General features: G+C 41.2%; 1 protein-coding gene across 1 annotated transcript in view; it reads left to right on the forward strand.

Annotated features, from left to right (window-relative positions):
* The window catches only part of slit3 (slit homolog 3 (Drosophila)), a 231,783-nt gene that overhangs the window by 27,044 nt on the left and 192,285 nt on the right, over positions 1-12,454 (forward strand). The window lies entirely within an intron of this gene.

Here is a 12,454-nt window from a genome sequence, read left to right on the forward strand (position 1 = left end):
GCACCATTTAAAGAGGTGAAAGTGGGCCTGGAGCGAATGTTTTGCTTGGACCTGGGAGGAATTTTTATTTGGGGAATATGGAGTTTTCCCAGATCATTCGGAGTGTAAGAGCAGGTCAGACTGATGCAGAGAGCCTCCCACTTACACTCCTTCTCTCTCGTTTTCATCCCACATTCCCAGACCTGCTCTCTCTCTCTCTCTCTCTCTCTCTCTCTCTCTCTCTCTCTCTCTCTCTCTCTCTCTCTTCTCTCTCTCTCTCTCTCTTCTCTCTCTCTCTTCTCTCACTCTCTCTCTCCCTCTCTCTCTCTCTCTCTCTCTCTCGGATTCAGTCCCATCGGTTCACCCACCCCGTTTCCTTTCCTTCCCCTGTGCTCTCTCTGTCTGCACTCTTTCTTTCCACTCAGGTTTTCTATTTTTCTTATCCTCAGAGAGTCTCTGTCAGCTTAGGTTGAAGGTTGAAACACCTTCTAAACTTTATGGCTGTTTATATTGGACTGCCTTCAAGTAAAGCTAGAGGTAGACACCACTCGGTGTAAGTGTGTGTGTGTGCGCGCGTGCCTCAAGTGCATGCTTGCTTTTGAGTTGTGGGCACTCGTTTTTTTTATGCGTTCTTGAGCTTATTTAATATATATGTGTAAATCTGTGCCTGTAATCCACCTTGATATACTGTCTCTGCATCAGTGTTTGCATGTGAAGTCTGTGTGTGTGTGTGTGTGTGTGTGTGTGTGTGTGTGTGTGTGGATAGGGAATACCAGCACTGGGACATTACACCTCTCACTTCCCTCACTTTCTTTGATAATGTTTCCATGAGGCAGAACGCCTTAAGCTACTGTAACCTTTCTATGTTGTGAAAGTATATTCTTCTGTGAGTGGTCTTTTTCGGCATCATTGCAGTTTAAGCTGATTTAGGAGATCAAACAAGGAATTGCAAACAAAGACTCCAGGAACAATCAACTCATGAGCTTTTGAGTATCGCACACTCAATACCTGTATCCTAAAAGAAGGGGCCTGCTTCCTCGCAAAGAGCCAGCTTGTCCTCACAACAGTGTACAATACATGTGATGCAGCAGTGAGCCAGAGTCACTGCAGTTCATTATGTGTTTGAATATATCAACATGTTCTAAGAAATGTTTTAAAGCACCCAGGACTCACATTGTTGCCAAGACATGACGTAATACACGATACAAGTTTTAAAGCTTTGCCTGGAAGTAGCAGATTAAGTGATTTATTGGTGGAGCAGGATTGTTAAGACCATTCAGATGACAAGGATTGGTGATACATTATGCTGCAGGAGTGTTGGAGGAGTTTCTGAACAATATTTAAGAGTTTTTATATTAACTTTTGACTCCATTAAAATCTATTCTTGATACCGTCCTGTTTGAAGAAGAACTTACATTCTTTCTCAGCCATCTTTCAGACCCACAGTCAGACAGTGTATTTCAAATAAACCCTGAAATCTACAGGACATTGCCTTTTCTGTCCGCAGGATACTTTCTTTAACATTAACATTGATTTCATCTTCAATAAAATATAGATCAGAGCTGTCCAAAGAAAACTGTGTACCACCATATTTTCTCAACTCATGGATGAAGTGCTTCTCCAATTTGTGAGCCAGAAAAAAAACATCAAACATATAAAAGGGTTTTCTTATAACATAAAAAGTAGATGTGTTGTAACACAATGTTTTCATTGGACAGTGATGACATGCCCTTTAGGCTTGCAATCTACTGAGCACAATTTAATGGAACATTTTTAAAGAATGTCTTTCAATAACATCACTGTCTGTTAAACAGAGTGAAGGAACAATTACAGTAACAATAATAATCGTGGTTTACGATGATGACAATAAATTGTGTTTTCTCCAGCGCTTTCTGGCAGAAAGACCACAGAGGGATGAAATCTTCTCAGCGGGGTGTACACTGTGAAACCTCCATTTAAGCACATCGTGTGTTTTATATATGTGTGGTGGTGCGTGATGTTTTGCTGAAGACAGCAAAGTTGACCGTTATGGCTGCAAGCAAATTGTCATTTACGTCAACTGTGGCTTCCAGGATCACACACAGTCTAACCCCCCCCATGTGAACATCAGGGACACACACAGCGATGGATGCAAACACATGCAAAGTGACTTACTCCATCACACACTCCATCATGCACACTCTCACTCTGTTAACCTCTTTCTTGCAACCCTTTCTCTTCATGAGTGAGTCTTATTTCCACTACCGCCTGTATTACTCATCTATAAAACCCGTTATTGGTCTCGATAGCTCTTATTTATCGCCGGTCGAATATGGATCCCTATAGAGCTCTCAGACAACTCGGTACGAGAATGGAAAGGGAGGAACGTGATCCAAACTTAATATTATACATCTCATGTTCTTTATATCCCTACTTTGACATCAGCACAATCTAAATTACAGTGTCTGCAGTTTCTTCCTGCTTTTACTTCTTTCCACTTTTCTCGTCTTTCTTGTCCATATTTCCGGGTTCTTTTATCACATCTATAGATTTGTTCTTAAAGTGGCGGCGATGTAGAAAGCCAGGTATGTAGAGTAGAGAGCGTGTACGACAGAAAGACAGGGGCAGGAGAAACAGAGCGAGAATGACAAGAGAAAAAAGCAAAAGTTGGAGGGAGGGAGGGAGACTAAAAGAGAGAAAAACAGCAGGGGAGTAAGCAGGAGGAGACAGAGAGGTTTGCTGGTGGCTTTCTGGTTTGGGTTCGTAACCTTCCTCTCTGTCAGCCTCGGTTAGATATTAAATGATGGCAGTGTGATAGGAATTACCTCTTAACCCTCCTATTAAAGCCCTGTGGTCTGAGGTTTGGAGAGGGGAGGAGACCGAAGGAGCTGGACTAGCATTAAGGGAAAAAAGGCATGGGTCGGAGGCTTGAGGAGGGTGGAAGGTGAAGGCAAGAGGTATCAGGCGGGATAATAGTTCTTACCAACGTCTTGTAGCCTGGCGAGATGAAGGAAGCATACATCCAAGATAAAATCAAGGTTGGCGTCGTGTCGTATTGGAAAATGTTGTAATTGAGTACGTACAGAGTGCTTGACGAAGACAAATGAACAATAGCTATTGGGGAGGTCATGCAAAGGAGGAAGATGGATTGATGAAAGGATGCTGGTGGGTCGATGGATGGAGGCAGTGGAGTCCTAGTGACCCTACGAGGTGCTCAGCAGGGGGGAGAGAAAACAAAGATAGGGTTGGTGAGATAGATGGATTGTGGACTGGAGTCTGTGGGTTTCAGTGTGTGCAGTCTGTGGTCGTATCCCCACGCAGTTTGCAGAGACTGTGGTCGCACAGCACATGCACCCAGACACACACTCAAGATGAAGCTCCGAGTTGAATATATTTACTAGAAAAGCAATGAATTTCTGGTTTGAAAAGCAACAATCATGATGGCTCAGATGGAAAATGTAAGCCATTGGGTTTGAGGGCTTTTTTGCACCAGTGCACATCACAGCGTATCGGTGAGGTTTACTTTGCTAAGTGACTCTATGGCTGCTAGTCTCCTGTCTAATAACACTGACCCAGACTGAGCCTCATCCTGTTATCTTCACTTTCTGCTCTGGTAGTTGCTGCGTGTGTGCGCATGTTTTATGTGTGCATGCCTGTGAAAGTGTGTGTGTGTATCTGTTGCGTGCAGGGCCCCCACCGTGGATCTGAACCAGCGCTGGTTTGCTGCCAGTGATACTCATGAAGCAGAATCATTCCCCCCATTAAAGCAGCTCATGTTACACTTGATTGGTTTGCATGAGAGGAGACGGGTGCGACGAAGAAGAAAAATGAGAGTAACATCAGACTCGAGAGATATTTCCCCTCCTCCTTCACCACTAGGAGGGCCTCAGATGCTCAATCTTACATAGGAGTAGAACTTTGACCATGTTTCAACATTTATGGACACTGAAGGAAAAGCATTGTCTGGCTGTCACGATGCAAGGCTTTGGTATATTTGATGTGATGTTATCTCAAACACAAATGCTGATATATGGCATTCACTACACTTTGTGCTTCAACAACCTGCTGGAATCTACTGTTTAAAGCAAGACGGTGTGACTTTTAAACAGACACAAAAATGTTCTTCCTGTTGAATTCATAAACAATTAAACAAACTTTTAATTCTAATGAAAGCAACTTAACATGACTTACAGTACAGTACTGTATGTAGCAATCAGTTGTCTTCTACTTGTGCTACTTTTACGCAATGTTTTAACATTTTATACAGACGTTTTGTTGGTTTTTGGTTGCTTACTGTAATTGAAAGGGAAGCTCCTGTCTTGAGGATATGCGTGAGAAGTCATTAATTCAATCAAAGTGTCCTTCAGAATGACGCTTAATCTCTACATCTTCACTCATTATGGTCCAACCTGGACAACAACATTTGGTAAAAATCCCTAAAAAGTTCAATTCTAGCTATAGGCAGGTACAGAAAAGACATAGCTGTGGGGAAGTGAATTTAGATTAAACAAAATGAGGTAAAATGGCTTCCAAGAGTGTTATAAATAAACAACAAATCAAAACCTGGATGGTTGCCAGTCCGAACCCCTGCACTGAGGAGGGGGTGTAACAAGACCAGCTCGCCATTAGGTTACCCTTGAGCAAGGCACTTAACCTCTAAATGCTTCAGTGGAGCTCCCAGATGTGAGAGTGTGGTCCCTCTCCAGGTACTGCAAACACAACTTTACAAGTTAAATCAGGAGAAAGAAGCTGGACAGAGAGAGGAATGAGAGGCTTGAGGGGGGCTGAAGGGAGCGGGGGGTCATTTGAGATGTCTTTTCCTCCTAATTAAGTTAATGGAGAAAGACGAGGAGGTTGCCTTTAATCTTGGCTAATTGTCCATTTAGAGGCGACTGCCATAGTTTACCTGCTGGAATGTTACGGTTAGTGTTACAGGAAGTGGGTGTACTCAGTGCGTCCAGTGATTGGCTGCTATAGACGAGGCCTCAGCGGCGATTGGATTGGTCTGGAAGGGTGAGGGGTGAACGCCAACTGCCTGAACTCATGTGCGTCTCATCTTTTTCATCATAGGCTTGTTTGCTCATTGACTTTTTTTCCCCTTTTCCTCTTTTTTCATGTGTGCTCCCTTTCTGTTAAACACTAACAGTACAAACAGCTCTTTTGTTTGCATTGCTGACAGGAATTGTAAGATTGTTTTTTCGTCACTAGTCTCTTGGCCCTTTGTTTGTTTTTCACGCCACGGGGGGCTGGCGGGAAACAACAAACTCTCTCTCACACACACACACACACACACACACACACACACACACACACACACACACACACACACACACACACACACACACACACACACACACACACACACACACACACACACACACACACACACACACACACACACATATATATAATATATTTATCTGACTCTCACTCCACCTTCGTGTTTGTGTGCACGTGTCAGTGTGTGTGTTGATGCATGGTAGACTTTACACTAAACCACACACCCACGACAGAACTTCTTAATAATTAAACATGACTCAGGAGTACAAACCATAGTATGCAGCTGCACCACAAGGCTTGAAGGGCCTGACACGCAGCTGCACCACAGGACCCATGCACAGCAGTACACTGTGTGTTAGTTTTTCAGTGAATCAATCTTACTTACCTTCAATCCTAATGTCATAATAAGAATTACTGTTGCAAAAATATGCCAGTAGGTTTAAATGGCACTAAGTTATGGATTCAAACTGCACCAGGAAGCTCATAGGCCTCCGAGGGATAGAGCTGCACCACAGGGCCAACGCTGACATTTTCTGGTATTCAGGGAAGGTAAGAGTTTTTCAGAGGAAACCTGACCAGAGCTTTTCTCAAATAGTGCTGCTTTTAGCTGCTTGTGTGTGTGTTAGTAGGTGTGTCTCTGTTTGTGTGTGCGTGTGTGTGTGTGTGTGTGTGTGTGGTGTGTGTGTGTGTGTGTGTGTGTGTGTGTGTGTGTGTGTGTGTGTGTGTGTGTGTGTCTGTGTGTTCCCACAGCCTACACAGCAGTGTGATTTTGTCCCAAGACATATTTAGATAAATACACGCTTGCAGATACTGAAAACCAAGAGGGAGAGAGAGCAACAGTGAGGGAACGAAAGAGACAGTTAATGATATCGAGATAAGTTGAGAGATTTGTAAAATGTGATATATAGTTAATTAAATGTGATAGCCTAGTTGTTGTTAACCCTTCTACAATTCTGCGATTTAAATGCGTCTTTAATAGGCTTCTTACAAGTATCGGTGTGCAATACAAAGATTTCAGACAGGGGAGTTATAAGTGTAACAACTGTGTTTATCTATTATGTCTTATTCTAAGTATCTTTCTGTTTATACAGTCTCCCACTCTGAAACTGTGAAACGTTTATGAATAAGAATGTAAAAGTTAAGTTTGTTCCTCTTGTCGTGAGACTAGTTAAGAAGTCAAAGTTACTGTAAGTGTGTGCGTAGGCCTATGTGTGTCTTTCAATGTGGTGGTGAGAATATAACAAGCCAAAGTGTTTATTCACAGGGGGAATTTATCAACCCTGCTGTCTTAAAGTTCACAGCGTCAACACCTTTCCCTTTCAGCTGCCTACAGTTCTTTAGCGGCTAGCTAGCTAGCTCGCTGCAGGGCCAGAACCTGTGAAATGTTAGTGGGAGGCTGGGGGCCTGTATATATATTTTTTTTTCATGGCAACATTTTTTTATGTGCTCACACTGAAATAGCACAGAGGCTGCATGTGGAAGTAATTTAACCTAGCAAATAAAGGTGAGTTGGTTGGGGGAAGTAGCCACGGAGCTGCTAGCACATAGTTAAAACTCGCCAACCTTCCCTTTGCCCTGTTCTTCTGGGAGATAGGGAGATGTGTCTGCGTTTGCTTGTGTGCATGATTGTGAGGTTTCATGTCTTGCATGTGCAATTAAGATATATATGAATATGGATGTGCAGCATCTATCTATACCTATATGCTAAATGTGTATACATAGTTCAGTAATTTGCTTCTCTGCTTGCATCTGCATATTTGCTTATATGTTTGTATACGTTGTGCATTTGTTTGTACAAGACTACTTAAATACATGTATCTGGCTTAGCTTTGTATGTGTACGTTTGGGTATATGTGTGTGTGTCTACATATATTTAAGAGAGAGGAAAACTTGGTATGGAGCCAAATGCACTCACACAGTGTTTGTTTAATCACAATTTAGGTTTACATGAGAACGCTAATCAAAAACAGCCTTGGCTCCCTGGAAGGTTTGAGGAGGAGAATGTGAGGGATGGAGGAGAGAATTGAGTTAAAGGAGGCGATGGATGGGGAGGCATGAAGGGTGGAGGAGGAGAAGAGAGACAGTTAACCTATGTGACAGGTGAGGACAGGAGTAGGGGGAAAGGAAAACATTAAATAAGAAATGAGTGATGATTGGAGGCTGAATGAGAAAAACAGGGTTGTAAAGTAGGAGCTTTAAGAGAATAGAAGCTTTTGTTGATTGTTGAGCATGTTTTCTTCCTTACAGATCGGAGTGATGATCTGGCTCTGATTTTAGATGCTTTATTTTCCTTAAGGGATTTTCTAAAAAGCTTGGCAACTGGCATACGTCATATGCCCTGTGTGTATTTGTGTGTGTTGACAGGGTGGTTTTTAAGTAGTTAAAGTACAATGGAGTCGTATACACACTATACTCCATCACTGACAAAAGTCAAGCCACAAAACAAATGTATTGCCCTCGATAATTACATTCATGTGTAAACTATAATAGAAAAGGCAGGATATTTTTTCAGGAAAAGGTTTGAGTTTTCTGTTTGTTGGACTTTGTGAAGTGAATCTCCAGACTGCCTATATTACACATTCAATTAGTGGGTAGAAAGAAAGACTTGTGAGGCCGATGTCAAACAATAATTAATTGACGTTTTGCAGAGTTATCTAATACTGACATTAATATTTGGTGATAGGGTTAAAATAGAACACTTCTGGTCAAACGCAACATATAGGCATGTGTGTGAGCGTTCATATCAACTTTCTTAAGATTGCAGAAATTCAAGTTTATTAAATTGTTGTAAATCATCTGTGTGTGACTTTGTGGGAGGTCGAAATGGCTCCTTATTCATTGTTGATCTTTATTATGGCTACCAGCTACATGGTTGGAACTGGCCAGTGTCACACACACACACACACACACACACACACACACACACACACGCACGCACGCACGCACGCACGGACGCACGCACGCACGCACGCACACACACACACACACACACACACACACACACACACACACACACACACACACACACACACACACACACACACACACACACACACACACACACACACACACACACACACACACACACACCACACACACACACACACACACACACACACACACACACACACACACACACACACACACACACACACACACACACACACACACACACACACACACACACACACACACACACACACACACACACAGGCAGACATATGTTGGTGTCTAGAGTCATACTTTTGGTGTTTGGGACTTCAAGTGTGCATGTCAGATGTTAGACTTGTGATTTATGCTGTTTAAGTAATGTCTGATTGTTACAAATGAGCTCAAACTGTTATTATTACTCTGGTGTAATCAGAGTCACACACTCCCACACAAATGGAATGACCCACAAACACTCTCTGTATCTAACTATCACACACACAGTGACAGAAACCCTACAGATATACACATCGACCCATGCTCTTTGGAGAGACACAAACAAACATGTCGCTCTGTCCTTCGCTCCTCATCTGTCTCACTGACATACAAACACATTGACTTTGTACATCTAAAAAAACATATATCAACCAAGAAATGTACTTTCCTTGTATGCAGCTCCTCTAGGGAATGCATATATCAATACAAGTAGCATCAATATTTCCCCTTAACTATACTAGGCAGACTAAAAGAAGTTGGGTAGGACTTTTTGGTATGGTGCCAAACTGTTTTCATAATTGTATGGATGATAGAGATTACTTTCTGTCCATTGGTAAACATTGGAGTTCCCCAAGGCACTATTCTCGGGCCTTTTTGGTTTAATATGTACTTGCACCCCCTAGCTCTTATAATAGAAAACATAATTGTGAAGAGGACAGAGATTTATATATAACAATATCACCAGGTGACGTCGGCCACTTACAAGCACTAACTGCTTTGGTCAATTTAGTGATTGGATACTTCTTTTGGTTTATACTATAAATCACTGAAATCTTTTGGGCCAAAACACATTTCTGATCTGCTGCTACGTTTAACCCCCTGGACCTCCCAAGTCGTCTGGTACAGGTCTGCTTACTGTTCACACAGTAAGTTTAGTCACAACTAAACACGCAGAAGCAATATTCAGTTATTATGTAACACATTACTGGAATAAACTACCAGGAAATGTGAGGTCTGCTCAAACTCTCTGTTCTTTCTCAGGGCTTTATGTAACCGTAATACCCTTTGTCTTATGTTAAGACTCAGACTTTACCTAATAACACATAAACAAATGGGAAAATATTCTTGCTAAACTGCAGTGTCATGCAGTGAACTGTGTGACTGTAAAGGTTTGTCTGTTTGTAATTACGTTACTATGGTGTAATATGCTGAATATAAAGACGTAACTAACTCTGAAAGCTGGAAGCTTTTACATCATCCATGTACCATTGTACGAGTCAACAGCAACAATAACTAACATAAACCACACGATGCAACATTTTAACATCAATACAATCATCTCTACATTGAGGCTGAAACATAAGAATAAACACTGCAAACTATAAAGCTCACCACCGGGTAGATTGGCAGCTTCTACCCCGTCTTGATTTGGCTGGAAGTCTCCGGGATTGCTTTATTGTTCAAAAGTAGAGGGGGGGTGCAGCCGCTCTTAAAAAAAAAACAGTTTTAGATGGCAGTGGAAGATTTAAGATTGAGTTAGGAATATTAAATACATAATTTCCAACACTACTATTCTTTTAAGAGAATATCTTTGATGGATCAGCCAAAGACCCTCTAAGCAGTGGGTTTAATGGGAAATGTGATCTTTATTTTAGAACTGATATACCAGAGGCCACCAATCATCTTGATGTTCATGGTAAGAGAGCTATCACATTAAATTGACATTTAAAATAAAGTATGTCCAGCATATTGATTTGTGTGGTACACATTGCACCTTTAACCTTTTAGAGTGATGTTGTTTGAAATACTGCTGATTACTAAAGCATTATCTGGTGATGTGTGTTGCACGGTGCACACAATCACTAAAGTTGAAATAACAAATAATCCCTTTTGCAAGAACCGTGTTCATCTCTTCAGAAAAGATCCAGAGAAGCCAAGGAAGTGAGGCTGGTGTTGAAACAACACCTTGCAATTTGTGTTGGTTCTTCCTTTTGAAAGACAACAAACAGTAGAGTTTATTTTGGGAGATCTTAAAAGCTATACAATCAGTAGGCGTAAAGTGGTAATGATGGTTTGGAGTGAAAAATATGGCTGTAAATCACTTTAAAAACCAACTTACTCCCACACAGAGAGACACATATGTAACCTGTGAAAACAACAAAAGGCAGAGCATCAAAATACTTTCATTGTCTGAATGCAATCCTACCTTTATTGTCATTATCTTGAAGCGTGACTGTAAATAACATGAAGTGATGTGATAAATAAATTGAACACATATTTAAAGAAAATCTAATAAATGAGAGAGATTTGGATTTACAGTGCTTATATTGTGTAAGACGGACAGGGAGAGGAGAATGAAGATAGAGGAAATGAAAGACTCAGAAGCAGAAGGAGAGAGAGGGAGAGAGTCAGCCACATGAATGGGGTGAGAGGAGATTTCAGGCCTCCTCTAAATACAGAGCACCACAAAGCCACTTTAAAACCTGTAGAGATATATTTATACTTCACACACAAATACACACAGTTCGCCGTGTGCAGTTTCATCGTTGTTACTTCCTCTTTTTCATTGTGTGTCTCTCTCTATCTCTCTTGTTATGATGTAACATGTGGGGCTCCCTCCACCTGTTGAACTTAAAAGTACATTTTTGAACTTAAACTTGGCTATACCTAAATCAGTTTACGGAAATAATGTGTGATTTCTTGTATCTACAAATCTTCCAAATGGATCCAGGTCTCATCATTTATGTTGCATATGAAGGGCTGAATGAGTGCAGGCCCAAATAAATGTGTGAAACAAAACTCCTTTTTTAGGAATTCAAATGTAAAGATAACCGAGTGGAAATGAGGGTGCGGTTATTTTTAGGTTGAGAAAGATAATTAAAGATCCTAAAAAGCCATGACAGTTTGTGTATGTTGTTCAAATTGAGTTTCAAACAAGAGGGTTTATCTTGTTTGGGTTAAACATTCCTCTCACGACTGAAACTGTGTGCAGACGTCACTGTGTGTGTGTGTGTTTGTGAAAGAGAGACGTGCTATTAGCTATTGTGTTTGTGCTAGTGTGAACTAAACAACTCTACCAGGAATGTTATATTTAAACAAAGAAATATGAAACCATGAAACACATCCTCAAAGCCTCCTCTGCTCTTTCTTCCTCTCTTCTTCTTTTTTACATTTCTTTTCAGTTTTTCAGACATTGTTTCAGCAGGTCAACTCATTTATACGCAGGGTAGGGTTAACGGATGGTTCCGGATCACTTTATGAATGTGTGTTTGGAATTATTTGTGTTGTTTGTTCAGCAGGGGCATCTGCTGCTTTGCACTTTAAGCTGACTGTGTGTAAGAGTTTAACCATCATTAGAAAAGCAATGTGTCTTTCGCCGATGTCAGATATTCCCTTGCTGCATTTAAATAAATAACACAACTCCATAAGGTAAACACAGCTTGAAAGCTCACACACTATTAACACTTGTCAAAACAAATGTAAAGTTTGTAGAGGGAGTCAAATGTACATTGAGACGACTAAAACAGAAAAGCACAATACACTAAGAGGCAAAGGAAAGGAGTGTGTTTCTGCTCCCCATGCACATTTTGTTCTCTGTAAACTGTTCATCCTGTACTTTGGTCACTTTTACAAGCGCAGCGTCACGCTTGTGGTATAACCTCGTGGTATAACCTCGTGGCCTTCTGTGTGTCTCAGCGTGCCTGTGATAGGTTTGTGCTTTAGTCCAAGACAATAGGCTCCAGCGGCCTGCCCACTAATTAGTAGCTTAGCTTTATAAGGCCACCAAGTCACCACAGCCTCTCCAGTATAAAACAAAGAAACTGTTGCACATCCAGCTATCACACTTATCTTACTTTATAAAACTGCTGCAAAGTTGCTCTAGCTTGGCCATTGGACATTCTGCAGCTCTTATAGTGAACTTTGGGACAATATTTCCCATAAAACTAATGCTTCATCAATCGGTCAAATTTGATGTAGCAGATTATCACGAATACATGTTTGTCTCAGGCCGTTTACAGTGTGTACAGGAAATGACACCCTCTGTCCTTAGACCATTAAGAACACACGTAAT

The sequence above is a fragment of the Pseudochaenichthys georgianus genome, chromosome 10 (genome assembly GCF_902827115.2).
Source record: "Pseudochaenichthys georgianus chromosome 10, fPseGeo1.2, whole genome shotgun sequence".
NCBI classification, from domain to species: Eukaryota; Metazoa; Chordata; class Actinopteri; order Perciformes; family Channichthyidae; genus Pseudochaenichthys; species Pseudochaenichthys georgianus.